Below are 16,037 nucleotides of genomic sequence, written 5' to 3'. Positions count from 1 at the left end.
TATATAAACCAAAGTAGGCTGTACTTTACTACTTCTTCAAGGTCCAGTAGACCTTAGAGGTGAAAAATGTGGTCAACCCAAAAGCAAGCTCAAAATCAAATTCTGCAACTAATTTGCTATATGTTCTTGGGCAAATTTCTTTTCTTCTCTTTTTTTTCTCAGTTTCCCTATCTGTAAAATGCAGATAATGATAAAAATAGCACATGACTCTTGAATCGAGTTAAGATTAAATATATTCATACATATAAGAAACCCAGAAGTATGCCAAGAACATAATAACATTTATGTAATATTGTTTCTTTGGCTAACAGTTTTATTAAAGTCAAAAGCTACATAAGGAAGTGTCACATTTGCTTAAACAACAAAACTATAGTGAACATTTATAAAAACAGACAGTGAACATTTATGAGAACAGATATTAAGGGACACCTGGGTGGCTCAGTCGGTTAAACGTCTGCCTTCGGCTCAGGTCATGATCCCAGGGTCCTGAGATCGAGTCCCACACCCAGCTCCTTGCTCAGCAGGGAGCCTGCTTCTCCCTCTGCCTGATGCTATCCCTGCTTGTGCTCTCTCTCTCCCCCTCTCTCTGACAAATAAATAAATAAAACTTTTTAAAAAATAGATATTAACAACATGTAGTAATGAAAATGATCTCTTAATTTATTGAAAATCAACTCAACTTCAAGGCATCTTTTAAAAATAAAACATTACTAACGGAAATATAAAAACCCACCACTTTTCATCTTGAAAATATTAAAAAAGGAGCACAGTAAAGATATATGTGGGATTTAGGACAATAAAGCCAAAGATAAGGTGAAGGAAAAATGATCTCTTTAAATAAAATCCCAAACACCCATTTTACAGATGGGTATAATTATAATACAGTCTATTAATCAGTCTCTGACATTTCACATATAACTAAAAGTTGCTTATTTCTTCCATATTCCATATTCTAACAGTCAGATTGTGGTTATAGGAACTTAATAAGGAAACTTCCATTTAAAGATGATTTTCCTGCAGTTAAGTAGACATTTCCATCAGCTTTTACTTATTTCACTGCTAAATGTATATAAGAGCCCCAGGTTCATTAAGCCTCTGAGAACAGAAGCCACCATAAAGGACAGCAAATCAAGTGAACAGAAGCAAAGAAACTCAGATGGAATAAGCAAAGTGCAAAAAGGGCTGGAATTTATCTTAAAAGGTAATATTCTGAGAAGGGAATCAAATATAAGATTCCTTAAAAAGGAAACATCAGAAAATTAAAGGAACTAAGGAATTAAAAAGTAAGATAAATTCCAAAAATGATTAAAAAATAAAAACTTCAATATAAGGTAAGAAAGTAAAAGGATAAAGAAATTTCCCTCTAAGTAAAAGATAAGAAAGAGAATAATAGTAGAGAAAATATAAGGACAATGAAAATTAATAGGAATTCAAACATACCCCTGATTGAAATTCCATAGATTCCAAAAATAAAAATTAAAACTTATCACAGAAATGTCATAATTATTCCTGCAAAAAAAAACCTCATTATGGCATATAATTGTTAAAAGAGAGAGACAGAGAAAGATGACAGAGAGAAAAACAAAAAGCTTTAATAGTGAAGATAAAAAGGGGTTTAGTAACAAAAGTTTTGCCCATAAGAATCCTAACAGCAACATTGGGAGCTAGAAGAAAATAGATAAATAACTCAAAATTTTTGAGGGACACTTAGTTTCAATATTGAGTTACAGAGCTAGATGAAATAATTGATCAATTTTGAGAGTAGAATAAAGACATTTTTAGATAAGCAAGTCTCCAAAAATTTCACTTCTGTAACTTGTTAGGTTGGTGAAATCCACAAAAATCAGTGTTTACACCTAGGAATAGGAAAACATGGGATACTGCAAAGGGAGCGAAGACTCCTCAGAATGGAGATTCAAGGAAATAGCCGGAGAATTGGGATATCTCTGCATGAATAATTGAGCAAGAAGACAAAAGGTTTGCCCAGAGGGGGAAGAAAGTGCCTGGAGTGAACAGGATAATGGAGAGAGTTTTTAGGTTAGGGTACTGTAGTGAGAGGCTCTTTGAAGGGGACAGTGTGAAGAATTAGCAGTAGGTAGATGGAGAAATAAACATAAATAAGAGACAATTAATTTCAGGGAGGATGAAAAAGTTTGTAGGACTAAGTAAATGTAAATGTGAGCATAGTGAGTAAATGATATGTTCATGCCATAATACTATAAGTGTTACATATCAATTTAACCAAAATTGTGATATAACTGTATTGGATAGAAGCAGGAGAAGAGGGGCGCCTGGGTGGCTCAGTTGTTAAGCATCTGCCTTCAGCTCAGGTCATGATCCCAGGATCCTGGGATCGAGCCCCGCATCGGGCTCCCTGCTCAGCGGAAAGCCTGCTTCTCCCTCTCCCACTCCCCCTGCTTGTGTTCCCTCTCTTACTGTGTCTCTCTCTGTCAAATAAATAAATAAAATCTTAAAAAAAAAAAAAAAGAAGCAGGAGAAGAGAAGAAGGGAGCTCTGGTAGCGTATGTGAGCTGATTAAACCGTAAGTCAAGAGATTATGTTTAGCAACATTAAATAAAATAGCAAGATAAGCATTATCGTTAAAAAGTAGAGGTAAATACCAGATGAAAGAAATATAATAATCAGGACTTAGGCATAGGAGAATATTTCACTAACATTGTATTAGAATTTTTTTCTTACATTTTAAATTTGATGCATGTCTTAGTTAAAAAAATTACTTAAAATCTTATAGTGTCTCTTTCATAATTGGCTTAAAGAAAAGCAGACCTCCCGTTTTTCGATAGTTCCAAGCCGGGCACTGTCAAACTTGCTTTCTATTCTGGGTCTTAGTTAATTATCCCCTCTATGGGATATGGAATAAGTGAACACTAGCAGATTCTCCAAATGTGGCTAAGAAACCATGCAGAGAGCCATTGCCTTGACAGGAGGGATAAAGAAGGAAGGCAAATCACTTCCAAGTTGTCGGGGACCTGAATTAGAACTGGAACAGATTTTTAAAGTATGAGCCAAGGAGCTTTGTGGATTTTTAGCTTGGGGTTGACAGATCAGAATGGCCAGTTCCCATTTATTTCCATCAGTGTTTTTTGCTTACGGCCAGATGAGAAAAAAAGATGGAGCGCTTGACTGAAAATTTTCTGAAATATATTCTGAAGTTTTTACAGCTAGCAGAGGTCAGCAAACTATAACCTGTCAGTTAAATCTCACCCACTGGTCATTTATGTATTTATTTATCGTCATTTATACTGGTCATTTATGTATATAGTTATGAATATAACAATTTTCAAACGGTTGAAAAAATGCAAAATAATTTTTCGTAATACAAGAAAATTATTTGAAATTCAAACTTCAGTATCCATAAAGTTTTATTAGAACAGAGGCATTTCCAATCATTTTCATGTTGTCTTCAGCTGCTCTTGCACTCCAACAGTACAGTTGAGCAGTTGCCAAGGAGACTATTAGGGCCCACAAAGCCTAAACTAGCAACTATCTGACCCTTTACAAAAGAAGTTTGTTGGCCCCTGTACCATAAGAACATATATCTCACTTTTTGATCTCTTCTATACATATTTCATGAGAGGAATCTAAGCAATCCTGATGGACAGTAAAGTTACTGAACAAGTTATGAAAATTAGTTGCAACAAGCCTTAAATCTTAGTTTGAGCACTCGCTGACATTTGCTAAGTCTAATCGATAATGTGCAGATAAAGTTCACCCAAAACCAGGTATCTTAGATTTTGGAGATGGTTAAGTCTTCATTCTTTCTGGGCAAATTCAGCTGCCCAAGTACTGGAGATGTGTGTGAACTGGCAGGTTCAGAGTGCTCCTGTAGACTGTAGAAAGACTCTTTCAGGCACGGAGAGGAACAACTTAAGAAGCAAGGTTATTAAGCAAACATTTTGTTGGTGTGGATGTTTTGTGCCATTGGTCACTGAGCAATTAGTACATATTAGTTTCTCCCAAATGGAGAAAGTGACTATTCAATTGGTGATTCAGAATAAGCAAACAGGAATTGAACTAGGGAAGAATCCCATGAAAGACGTGAGCCTTAGAGACTCTGAACTTCTCTGTTACTTTTACCCAATCACTTGAAAGAATGGCCAAGGAGTCAAATAATCTAAATTGAAGCAATACTATGACAAAGTGCTTTTCCAGAGGGGCAGGACTCATGTTGAAATAGAAAATGGCTATTCTAGCTTTCTTATGTTCAATAATTCTGAGTGGCCCTGGTAACAATCCTATCAGATTATCATAACCTCTCATTGGAGTCATATTTCATGCTTAAAAAAAATACTAGTTATTCCTAACTCAAACCAGCATCCCTTTCTTCTTCAAATACATGAAAGAAAACTGAAGAGACAGCCCACCAGGAGAGTTTCACAATCCTGCAGAAACTGAGAATACACCAAAATAGCAATGAACCTATTAGAGGATGGCTGTTTGTCAATTGCTGCTGGAAGCCTGAATAAACAGTCTGTAATCTGCCTCCTCCGACGAGTGTCTATGGGACTCTCAAAACTAAGTCACTCCTCAATAAACCACAGGTAATGTATCTAGCATAGGATGTCTCACGTGAAATAGCGACACAGCTAGTTTTGCTTTCGGCAATATAGCACACAGATCCTAGGCCCTTCTCTGCCACCCCACCCCACTCCCACATTCAGCAGTGCTAAAAGGAGGCATAGTCTCCCCAGTCACGTTAAGAAAATTTCCCTTCATAAGGGAAATATATGGTATTTGCCAGGAAGACAAACACGCATGCACGTACACACTCACCGGTTTGTTAGTTTATCCAATAAATGTTTTTGAGTATCACTATATACCAGGTAACATAATAATTTCAAAGTGAAGGCACATTTATTGGACACTATTAGTCAGAGAGGCGTTACTGACACAGATGAGGAAGAAAATATTTTGGCACCTCTTCTATTGTGGGCTCAGCTGTCTTCGAGGCTGTTTGTAACCACATTTCCCGAGTGATTACAAATTATGACAAATTATGAAGGGGAAGTGGAATTCCAGGGAAAAATATAGTAACATTAAAATAGTGAAATTTAAAAATTTTAAAGATAAGAAGACCAAAATTTCAATAAGTATATTTTTATATAGAACTATGAGCAGAAATTTATTGGGAAGAATTTTTGAAAGTATCACATAGCAGGCATAAAAATCTATTTCATATTTGTAGGGTAAATAAAGTTAATATACTTATAAAAATTACAGTGATTATTTTCTTCTTTCTGTATACTTGTTTATTCTTAATTACTTTGATATATAAAGGACTGAGTTGGTTTATAGATGTCTAACATCACATTATATTCCTATCAGTAGTTATGAGTTTCAAACATTTTATATGCATTTATTTTTTAATTTTTTAAAATATTTTATTTATTTATTTGACAGAGAGAGACACAGCGAGAGAGGGAACACAAGCAGAGGGAGTGGGAGAGGGAGAAGCAGGCTTCCCGCTGAGCAGGGAGCCTGATGCAGGGCTCAATCCCAGGACCCTGGGATCATGACCTGAGCCGAAGGCAGACACTAAACAACTGAGCCACCCAGGCACCCCATATATGCATTTATATATCAATGTATGGTTCAGTTAATACAACTCCACTGTAGTGTGTTCCTATAATCATTTTAAAGCAAGCTCACATTTATTTTTAAATTCTAATTAAAATTTATCTGACTTAGATATTGTGATGCCTGGTTTTTAAGGTTTTCAATTATCTAAATCATGTTGATGATTTTCTGAATTTTAACTTTTAATGTCTTTTAGTTTTTGATGTGAGCTATGTAGTAAAACTTACTTTTGCTCTCCTAAAGTGAGTCTTTCTCTTAACAGGTAAGTTTATCATATACATTGTAAAATGTGCTTGACATTGTTTGTTCTATGTTTCTAAATATTTTCTATGTATTCTTTGTTATTAAATTCATTGATTTCTCTAAATTGCTTCACCATTTAGGTTTTCATTGTCAAGATGTACCTATCTGTTGACTGGTTTAACTTTCCCAATTGACGTTTTAGGAATCAAAGGCACAGTATTCCTTAAATTCCTTTAAATTTTTGTTTCTGTTTTCTTCAATCATGAATAATAACTTACTGTACTATAGAGTTAATCAATCTCAATCTTTCCTTTTTCAGAAATCTGCAGATCCTTTGACTTCTGCATCTAATACTCCCAAGAAGATGAGGGATAATATGACTTTATGTTTTGCTTTTCAGGTTACCAGATTCATCTGAAATGGTCTCTGGGTTTTTAAAGATTCTTTCTAAACTTTAAGTTTGGTAACTTTACCAAGTTTATCTATTCATTATCTATCTGTCTGCCTATCTATCTGATCATCTACTTACTTTTTTTCTCTTTGTTTTTTGTCTTTCTTGAAACAAGTTTAATACTCATGGTCATTCATTTCAGGAAAGGTTACTTAAAATTTGGATTTGTTGTTCTTATTATTTCTCTTGGTCAGGTACAACAACAATCTCTATATTTTCCATTAGTTATACCCCAAAATTATAATTTTGTTTCTATACATTAAAATAATTTATATTATTTTTCCTCAAACATTTGTGGGATTTTTCTCCAACAGGCTCTCAATTTCTGTGACTTGCTTTGTTGCTTTAATTCTGCCCCCTGCCTTTCCTGATCATTTATCCAGACTGTACAATAGCATCCCCATTTTAATTCCTTTCATAAATTCTGTTTTCATTGCATTCTATTACTTTATTACTCCTTGTTTTAAAGAATATACTTTTTATCTTGGACAGTTCCTGAGAGAATGAGTCATTTTAGTTTGCAATTTCATTTTATTCCTGTTGTAATGCATCCAACACATGTTATTCATCTCTACACTGTCTGACATTTCCTGTTTCCCATTTCTTTGCTGCATTTTTTTCTTTGCTGCATTTGAAGAGGAACCACATAAGATTCATTTTCTTGCTGTGTTTTTCCTTCAGTTTACTCATCCTTGAAGAGATGCAGTTCTGTCTGTGGCTAATCTTTTATCAAAAATATTGTGATTGGAATTGCATTTATTCTTCTCCCTGTTTAAGTGGGCAATTTTTGATTTCTTGTAGAAATTGTAAGTGGGTGGTCTCAGGGTTGATAGTTTGCATATTGTACTTGCTAATTGGAATGTCTTGAATTTAGAGATAAATAGGGAATTGAGATGGAACAAAACCCAACATCCTGGGAAACTGTGTTGTAGAATGATCATCTCTGGGTTTAACCAAATGTCATGAAATTTGTATACTGTAGTAACAATAAGATCAAGGCACACTCTGTCCAAGTATACAAGTCCTCTGATTATGACTTAACCTTCATTAGCATTTTTTTTCATGGAATTTATGTTCTCACAAGGCCTGCATCCTTGATCAAAGCTCTTGGCTTCATGCTCTCTTACAGCTCACATTGTACAGATGATGTGAACATCAACAGGGTTCTAAACCCTACCTTAGAAAACAGAAAAAAACAATGTGGGATAAATTTCAAGACAAAGAGATAGCTAAATACCAGTCTTAGCTTACTGATTTACCCATATATTCTATTTTCAATAAAATATCATACAACTTATAGATATTAAAATATTTTCTTTTATTTCAGAGGTGAACTTTCTTTCTCCCTACCCTAAGTACAATATAATGTTAACCAACAGTGTTAAATGGAAACAACAGAAGTTTATTTTCTCTAACTAGACATGTACTTCAAAGTGGGGAAATTATTCTTGTCTTTTTATGACACTATCTGGTTTAGAAATGATCAAACATGCAGTCCAATCATACATTGATCCCTTTTTTAATTGAAGTTGTTTCAGTAGTCAGACACTTCTTTATTTTATGGTACTAATATAATGAGCAATTTCAAACATTTTCAAAGATTTATTTTTATTTATTTTGGGGAGAGAGAATGCAAGTGCGTAAGTGGTGGGGGAGGGGCAGAGAGAGGGGAGAAAAAGAATCTCAAGTGGACTCCCTGCTGAGCACAGAGCCAGACATGGGGCTCCATCTCACCACCCTGAGATCATGACCTGAGCTGAAATCAAGAGTCAGACACTTAACTGACTGAGCCACCCTGGCACCCCCCCTTTTTTTTTAAAGATTTATTTGTTTTTATTTATTTTAGAGAGAGAAAGAGAGACAAATTCAAACATTTTCAAAAAGAAGTTATTCTAAGAAGCTGGAAACCATGTAATCATAATAAAGTTTTACAATAAAGTAAAATTTTCCTTTCTCAAAAAGTTACGATCTTTATCAGTTACATTTGTTCAATTTTTATGTACTGAGGAATGAAAGGAATAACAACTACAAGTATGGAGTATACAGGTGTTGCTGGATTTTATGTGTAGCTGGAATAAATATGTTTTGGAACATGGGTGGGGAAGGCAATGATCAAATAAGCAAACTGTAATTTTTCATAGAGAGGCATACTCTGAAGAGTAATAAAATAGAAGTTGAGAAGCTAGTGGAGTTTCAGAAAGGAAACCTCTGAGGAGGTCACCTTTGAGCTGAGTTTCTGTTAGTAGATATTTGGATTCACATCTTTGGTACATAAGTGTCTGTGAAATGTGGTCTTTAATATACAAACTTTGCAGATCATTGAATCATCACAGATGAGAGAACTAAAAATGGACACATCAAACTTAATTGTCTTAAGTTCCATAGCCATTTGCATTATCCCTTAGAGCAAAATAAAACTTGAGAGCTTGACTGAACTGTAAAAGGAGATGTTTATTATAAATATAACCAGGGGCTCCTGGGTTGCTCAGTCAGTAGATCTCAGGGGGTAAGATTGAGTCCTGAGTTGGGCTCTGTGCTCAGTGGGGAGTCTGCTTCAGGATTCTCTCTCCCTCTGCTCCTTTCCCTGCTCTCTCTCTTTCTCAAATAAATAAATAAATCTTAAAAATAAAAAAAATAAACATAACCAATCATGATCTTACTGGTTTTTGTTTTTTTAAAGATTTTATTTATTTATTAGAGAGCGAGCGAGCGAGAAACAGCATGAGAGGGGAGAGAGTCAGAGGGAGAAGCAGGCTCCCCGCTGAGCTGGGAGCCCAATGTGGGACTCGATCCCAGGACTCTGGGATCATGACCTGAGCCGAAGGCAGTCGCTTAACCAACTGAGCCACCCAGGCGCCCAATGATCTTACTGTTTAATTTTGCTAATGGTATTATAAGCAAATTTTGAAACAGATACGTTGTAGAAATAAAGTAAAATAAAATTTGTCTTTAGAGAAAAACAAAAGTATTTTCCTCTGGTGAATAGAATAATGGCCCCCAAACATGTTTAAGTCCTAATCCCTAGAACTTGTGAATACATTACCTTACATGGAAGAACAAACAAGACTTTACATATTTGATTAAGAACTTTGACATCTTCCTGAATTATCTGGTGGGCCTAGTCTAATCGTTTGGGTCTTGCAATGAAAGAAATTTTCCCAGATGCAGTGAGAAGAAGATGTGACTATGGAAAAATAATCAGAGATACAACATTGCTGAAGTTGGAGGAAAAGGCTATGAGCCAAGGTATGTGAGAAGTGTGCAGAAGCTAGAAAATGCAAAGAAATGGATTCTCCCCTGGAGCCTCCAGCAAGGGATGCAGCTAGCCTGACACCTTGATTTGATGCTGGGGTGACAACATGTGGCCAACTTGTGGCCTAGAGAGCTCTAAGATAATACATTTGTGTCCTTAGAAGCCAATAAATGTGTTTTAACTTTTTACAGTAGCTATAAGAAATGAATACACCTGGCAAAATTTCCAAATGAAGAACCAGATGCAGGACTTCTGCTCAAACACAAAGAGAACTAAAAAGGTAAAATGTTATCCTGTAGGTATTCCAGATACCTATCATTTCTAGCACCTGTTCTGTCCTCAGCTACAATCTTCAGGAAGTTTTGAGGTAAGAAATTTGATGTCCACATTTCTTGGGAAGAAGAAAATGTCAGGCCCAGACTCCATGCAGAATAATTGGGGGAAAGGGGACATCTAACTGGGCAGAATAGATGACACAGACATTTCAATCATAGGGCTCTTCTTCGGGCTGCCACAGATAGGGGGTTTATCTTGGAAGAGTCACATCCATGTGGTGAAATTGTTATAAACATTTGGCAGTGTATACCAGCACCTGTTCTTCTCTTCTATAAGATTTGTTATGTAGCTGCAAAGATAGCTCATCTCTGCGCCTTATTCCTCCAAGAGAGGAAGCTAGATATGAGACAAGTTTTTAATGTATATTTTGGCAAGATGTTGTTTTTAAATTTTTTCTTCTGTCTCTTTCATTACTGATAACAGTAAAGTATCCTGCCCATACTTCCTGCAGTTTGGTCCTGCCTCTAACCCATACTCCAAACTACAGGATAGACTTAGTCATGTACTTCAAATTCTGGTCCATGTCCTATAGCACTGCACCTTGATTTGTAATAGAAAAACTATAGGTTGATTGGAAAATTTTTTACTTCAGTTTTCTTATATTGTACTGCAAATAACATGCTGTTTAATGTTTATAATATAATAAAAGTTTTGGGTTTCCTTCTAAATAATGTTTCCTTATTTTTGGTTGTTTTTAAGTGAGCTACAGGTAAGGGAACTTTTAAGAATTATTTTTAAAACCACCATCTTTTCCAGAAATTCAGGCAGTCTTGTCAAATTGTGGTTGTAATAGAAAAAGAAGCACCTTCTGTACAATCAAATCTTCCCCAAAATCCAAACCTCTCACTATTTCCAAAGGGAGAGGTGGAAATATATGGAACAAGTGAAATTCAAAAATCATTAAGGAATACATAATTGGGTCAATATGATAACCAGAATGAACAAAAATTTAGGTAGGAAAATAAAATGTGAAAATGACAAAATGATGCCAATATCACATCTTTGCAGTATATCTAAAGCTCGATCAAGACTCAGATGATCTCTATTATGTTTACTTACATAATAAACAAAGTTTTGGTATTTTTATGTTTCCTACTATTTTACTTTTAGTCACACTGTGCGTGTAAGTTAATATATTTTAGATATTTTCTAAGTGTAAAAAATACTCTAAAACATTGTGTAAAACACCACGGTTCTGCAAATAAGATCATGTCTTGCATGTGCTTATGAATAAATGTGAAGCATCTTGTGTACTATACCTTGTAAAGCTTCTGAAATGGGTGTTATTACCCCTGACACAAACAACTTAATAAAATTCCAACATAGGTTCAAGTGAAATATATCCTGTATGCCCAGCGACCCCCCCCCCCCCAAAAAAAACAAACCCTGGCTAAAACAATAGCTGCATTTCTAAAAACAGAAGATTATTTTCATCAGGTTTCACTGGTGATTATCAGAACATGTTCTGGGGAGCACGTCTGTTTCAAATCCTACCCTGGTGTATAGAATTTGACACCAGATGGTTTCATACTAACAAGGAATTAACAATTTGTGGGTTGTTAATTGTTCCATTATAAAAGTACTCTTGTGAAGTAAATAAGAAATACATTTCCACGGCATACAGCTGTAACTGTAGAATAAAACAAAATGTGAATGAAAGTTTCAGTAATTGTGGAAATGTGAGGGAAAAGGCATGGTGCTGTATTGTTTTCATTCTTTTCCTCTTTGGATTTTTTGAAATTATCATCACTACTACCATAATTTAAATATACATAAAACATAAATGAATGCAATACACTATTTCATTGAATTTAGTCTCTTGCCCATTTGGTGTCATCAGTTTCACTTTCTGACATGTAGCTATCCTGGTTTTATTTGACCACACTGTGAACATTACACATTCTATTTGACAATTATGACACAGACAAGAGTCTAATGTCAAAGATTTTAAGAACACGCTGATGATTTTTATTGTAATTACTTTTTTTAAAGCAAGTGAATATGTTTACAGGAAGTACAAACCTTAATAAAAGACTAGGAGAGAAGTTCTCAAAAATTTTTGTTTCAGGACACTTCTGTACTCTTAAAATTGAGGACCCCAAAGAAATTCATCATATGACCTATATCTTTTATTATTTACCATATGAGAAATTAAAACAGAGATTGAAAATATTGATTGATCCGTTTTAAAAAAGCAAGATTATGGGGTGCTTGGGTGGCTCAGTCGTTAAGCGTCTGCCTTCGGCTCGGGTCATGGTCCCAGGGTCCTGGGATCGAGCCCCGCATCAGGCTCCCTGCTCCGCGGGGAGTCTGCTTCTCCCTCTCCCACTCCCCCTGCTTGTGTTCCCTCTCTCACTGTGTCTCTAATAAATAAATAAAATCTTTAAAAAAAAGCAAGATTAATCCATTATATGCTAGCCCAAATAATGTACCTTTCTAAAAATATATTTTCCAAACCAAAAATAGTTGGTAAGAGGAGTAGTATTTTCCCACATTTTTGCAAATCTCTTACATATTTGGTTTATTAGAGGATAGCTAGCTGGATTCTCATATATTCCTCTGCATTCAATCTGTTACAATATGTTGTTTTGGTTGAAGTATATGAAGGAAATTCAGCTTCACAAAAAACTGTAGTTGGAAAAGGGAGAGGTATTTTAATGATGTCAAAGAAAAAACTAAGTTGAGACAAAATTAGTGAAGGCTGTTTCTTCATGAGCTTGTAGCCTTAAAGGAACCCATCTGTGACTATGTTCCTTTCGGCAGAGTTCAGAGTTGTTTGCAGGAAGAAACAATTTTGTGAGGGAAATGGAGGAAATCCTGAGACAGTCTCTGATTGACAAATGTTCTATTAGAGGGGGATTTCTAGAAGCATTGAAGTCTTCGATGTTACCTTTTTCTGTCCTTGGTTGGTTGCAAGTGGGTAGATGAGAAATTTGGAGAGATTTGAAAAGAGGAAAAGTTTTTCAATCTTCAGAGTGAAGAGTTCTCTATAGCCAACTATTTTCTGGGACAAGTAGGGGTTGACAGAATACCTGTTTTCAGTCAGAACCATGATGTTTCTTATGACAGGCATTTCCCAATAATACCTTTAGGTGATGGTAGATATTCTTCTTTGATACTACACCAAAACTCCACAAGAGGTAGTTTCCTAAAGGTTAATTGCAATTGCAGTCTAAAAACATATCATCAGTAAACTTTCATTCTCTAGTAGATTAAAATTCATTGGTCTATCTTGCACTCGAATGGATCTTTTAATTGCATACGATTTCGTGATATTGTACATTTGCCAATGGGAAAATATTAGTTCACTGATTTATGCAAACCTTCCAAGCATTGGCACATTTAATTATAAAGTATTTTTAAAATGTTCGTTTACATAATCACTGACCTTCTCAGAACAGACTTCAAGTACTGGGACTCTGTCAAGCTTATAGTAATGAATGCATGTTTTCCAAAATTTTGATTTTCACAAAAACTCAAATTTTATCACCAGCAACAAATACTTTGTTATTTTCCTTTAAGTAGCATGGTCATTTTCTTCATTTTCTAGAAGATGTCTACGACATCCTCAAGTCTGAATTACAATAATAAGAATATAAGCTGTTCTTTAAAATAAAAATACTGGGGACACTGGCTCAGTCAGTTAAATATCTGCCTTCAGGGCGCCTGGGTGGCTCAGTTGGTTAAGCGACTGCCTTCGGCTCAGTTCATGATCCTGGAGTCCCGGGATCGAGTCCCGCATCGGGATCCCTTCTCAGCGGGGTGTCTCCTTCTTCCTCTGACCTCTTCCCTGTCGTGCTCTCTGTCTCTCATTCTCTCTTTCTCAAATAAATAAATAAAAACTTAATAAATAAATAAATAAATAAATGTCTGCCTTCGGCTCAGGTCATGATCCCAAGGTCCTGGGACTGAGTCCCGCATCGGGCTCCTTGCTCATCGAGCAGCCTGCTTCTCCCTCTGCCTGCCACTCTCCTGCTTGTGCTCTCTCTCTCTCTCTGACAAATAAATGAATAAAATCTTTTTAAAAAATAAAAATAAAAAAATAAGTAAAATACTGTCCAAAGGGGAAAAAAATCAGCTAGTTCAGCTTGCAACTCAATGAATCAGTTGTTTTCTTCAGGACAACTATCAACATCACTCTTTAATAGTCAGCACAAGTTCTTCATGAGAGCTTCTAATTTTATCATACAGTATATTAAAAAGATATATACTCAAAGATCATTGCTTAATAGAATTAATCATTTTTTTAAATATTTATTTATTTATTTTAGAGAGAGAGCATACAAGTGGGAGGGACAAATTGAGAGGGAAAGAGAATCTCAAACAGACCCCGCGCTAATCATGCAAGGCTTGATCACGTGACCCTGACATCATGACCTAAGCCGAAACCAAGAGTCAGGTGTTTAATCAACTGCACCACCCAGGTGCCCAAAAATTAATCATTTTTTTACTGCTTCAAAAATGACAATTTTTTCTCCCTCTGATTCTGTGACAGTAAATAATAGAAAGACTGGTAGTATAAGTTTGTCTACCTTGGATTTGTGCAAAGACACCAACAGTTTTACCCACTATTGCACTTTTGTACCCTGAGATCAAATATCAGCACAGTAAAAAAAGGCCAATGACAGTGTGGTATCATTGTAGAATACTTTTTTCCTTAAAGATCTCCTGAAAGCCAAGTGCATATGATTCAAATCTTGGGAATTGCTGTGCTGGAGGAAGTGAGATCTGAGCTCCAGACTTGGTTCTATGTTCCATCTCCCAGGGTTGTTGAAAAAATAAAATGTGAAGTTAGCTAACATAAATTATATTAATTGCAAAGGACTATATAAACGTAAATTAGTAGCAATAGTTTTCATTAGTTATTATGGAGAGTTATATTGACTTGACACATGGAACTTATGTGTATTATAATTGTAATAAAGCCTTAAAACTAATTGCTTTTGGCAAATGTGCCAGGGCTTCCATTATAATTTCTAGTTTTCCAATAAATTTGGAATACCCTTATTATGTTTGGAAGTTATTTAAGTATATTAACACTTTGTTCTCAAAGTAGACTCCAGAATCTTCTCCCACTTCCTTCTCATCCCAGTCACAGGCACAAGGTCTCGGCTTCACCAATCAGGTTCACCCAGGTAAAGATTCAGTTCAAACATGAGCATCTTGAGGAAAGTGCCCCCATGTGAATCAACTTTGTCAGCACAGGTAACTGTAGTAGCTCGTGGATTGTGAAGTAATAAATGATTGCCTTACTGGGCTCCACAGATCGCAGCAGTGGTGTGCATACTGGTAGGATGCACGGAATGCAAAGCAACTCCAAATCCTGGCAGCAGTGCACATTAGGGGCCGTTGGCAGTCATGGCAGTGACACTGATCTCTTCTTCAAGCAGATTTGCCTGTGGGTCTGAGCATCGTTTCTAAATATTTAGACTTAAACATATACTAACGGTCATCTCAAAGGCATTTTGAACTCCTCAATATTCTTTTAAACCACTTTTATGCTTAATTATCTAAAATCAAATTCCTCTTTCAACAGAGTATCCTGTCTGAAACAAAAAATGCTTTGTGTGCAGTCATTCTGGTATTAAGTACACGCTGAGAAAGTTTGTACATAATAATCTTTCATAATAAAACCTTATAGTCAATATAAAAAATGTGCATCTTCACTACTTTCTGTAGCCAACTTCCAGGGGGGTCCATGTCATGAAAAACAAAATTGATTTCAAGGTATATTATTTTTTAAAATGGTGTTAAATACAGCACACTTGCCTAATTTGATACTTTGATCTCATCTGTCAAAAGAAATCTCCTAAGCCCCAGTGTAATATTTAAATGCATTTTTAGTAAAACACATTTAATAGTTTAGGTTGGCTAACTTTGTAAGAGGAATTCTGTCTAAAAGTAAAAGGCTAATGGAAACTCCATGAAAGCTAAGCGAACTCCTGTGGTTTATTTCTTTGCTGTTTTAGGAGCTTTCAAAAACTGAAAATATGTAAATAATTGATACATAGTACTATAGTTGTGTCAGACATTGGCTTGCTGTACTTGGAGAGTATTTATTGGATGGAGACCGACAACTGTTTCATTAAAGAAAAGGTTGCTTAGATACCCAAGGGATTATTGTTCAAAGGTATGAGCCCACAGTTTTGATGGAGT

Source organism: Zalophus californianus, chromosome 5 (genome assembly GCF_009762305.2).
Source record: "Zalophus californianus isolate mZalCal1 chromosome 5, mZalCal1.pri.v2, whole genome shotgun sequence".
NCBI classification, from domain to species: domain Eukaryota; kingdom Metazoa; phylum Chordata; class Mammalia; order Carnivora; family Otariidae; genus Zalophus; species Zalophus californianus.
This window is presented reverse-complemented; position numbering follows the sequence as displayed.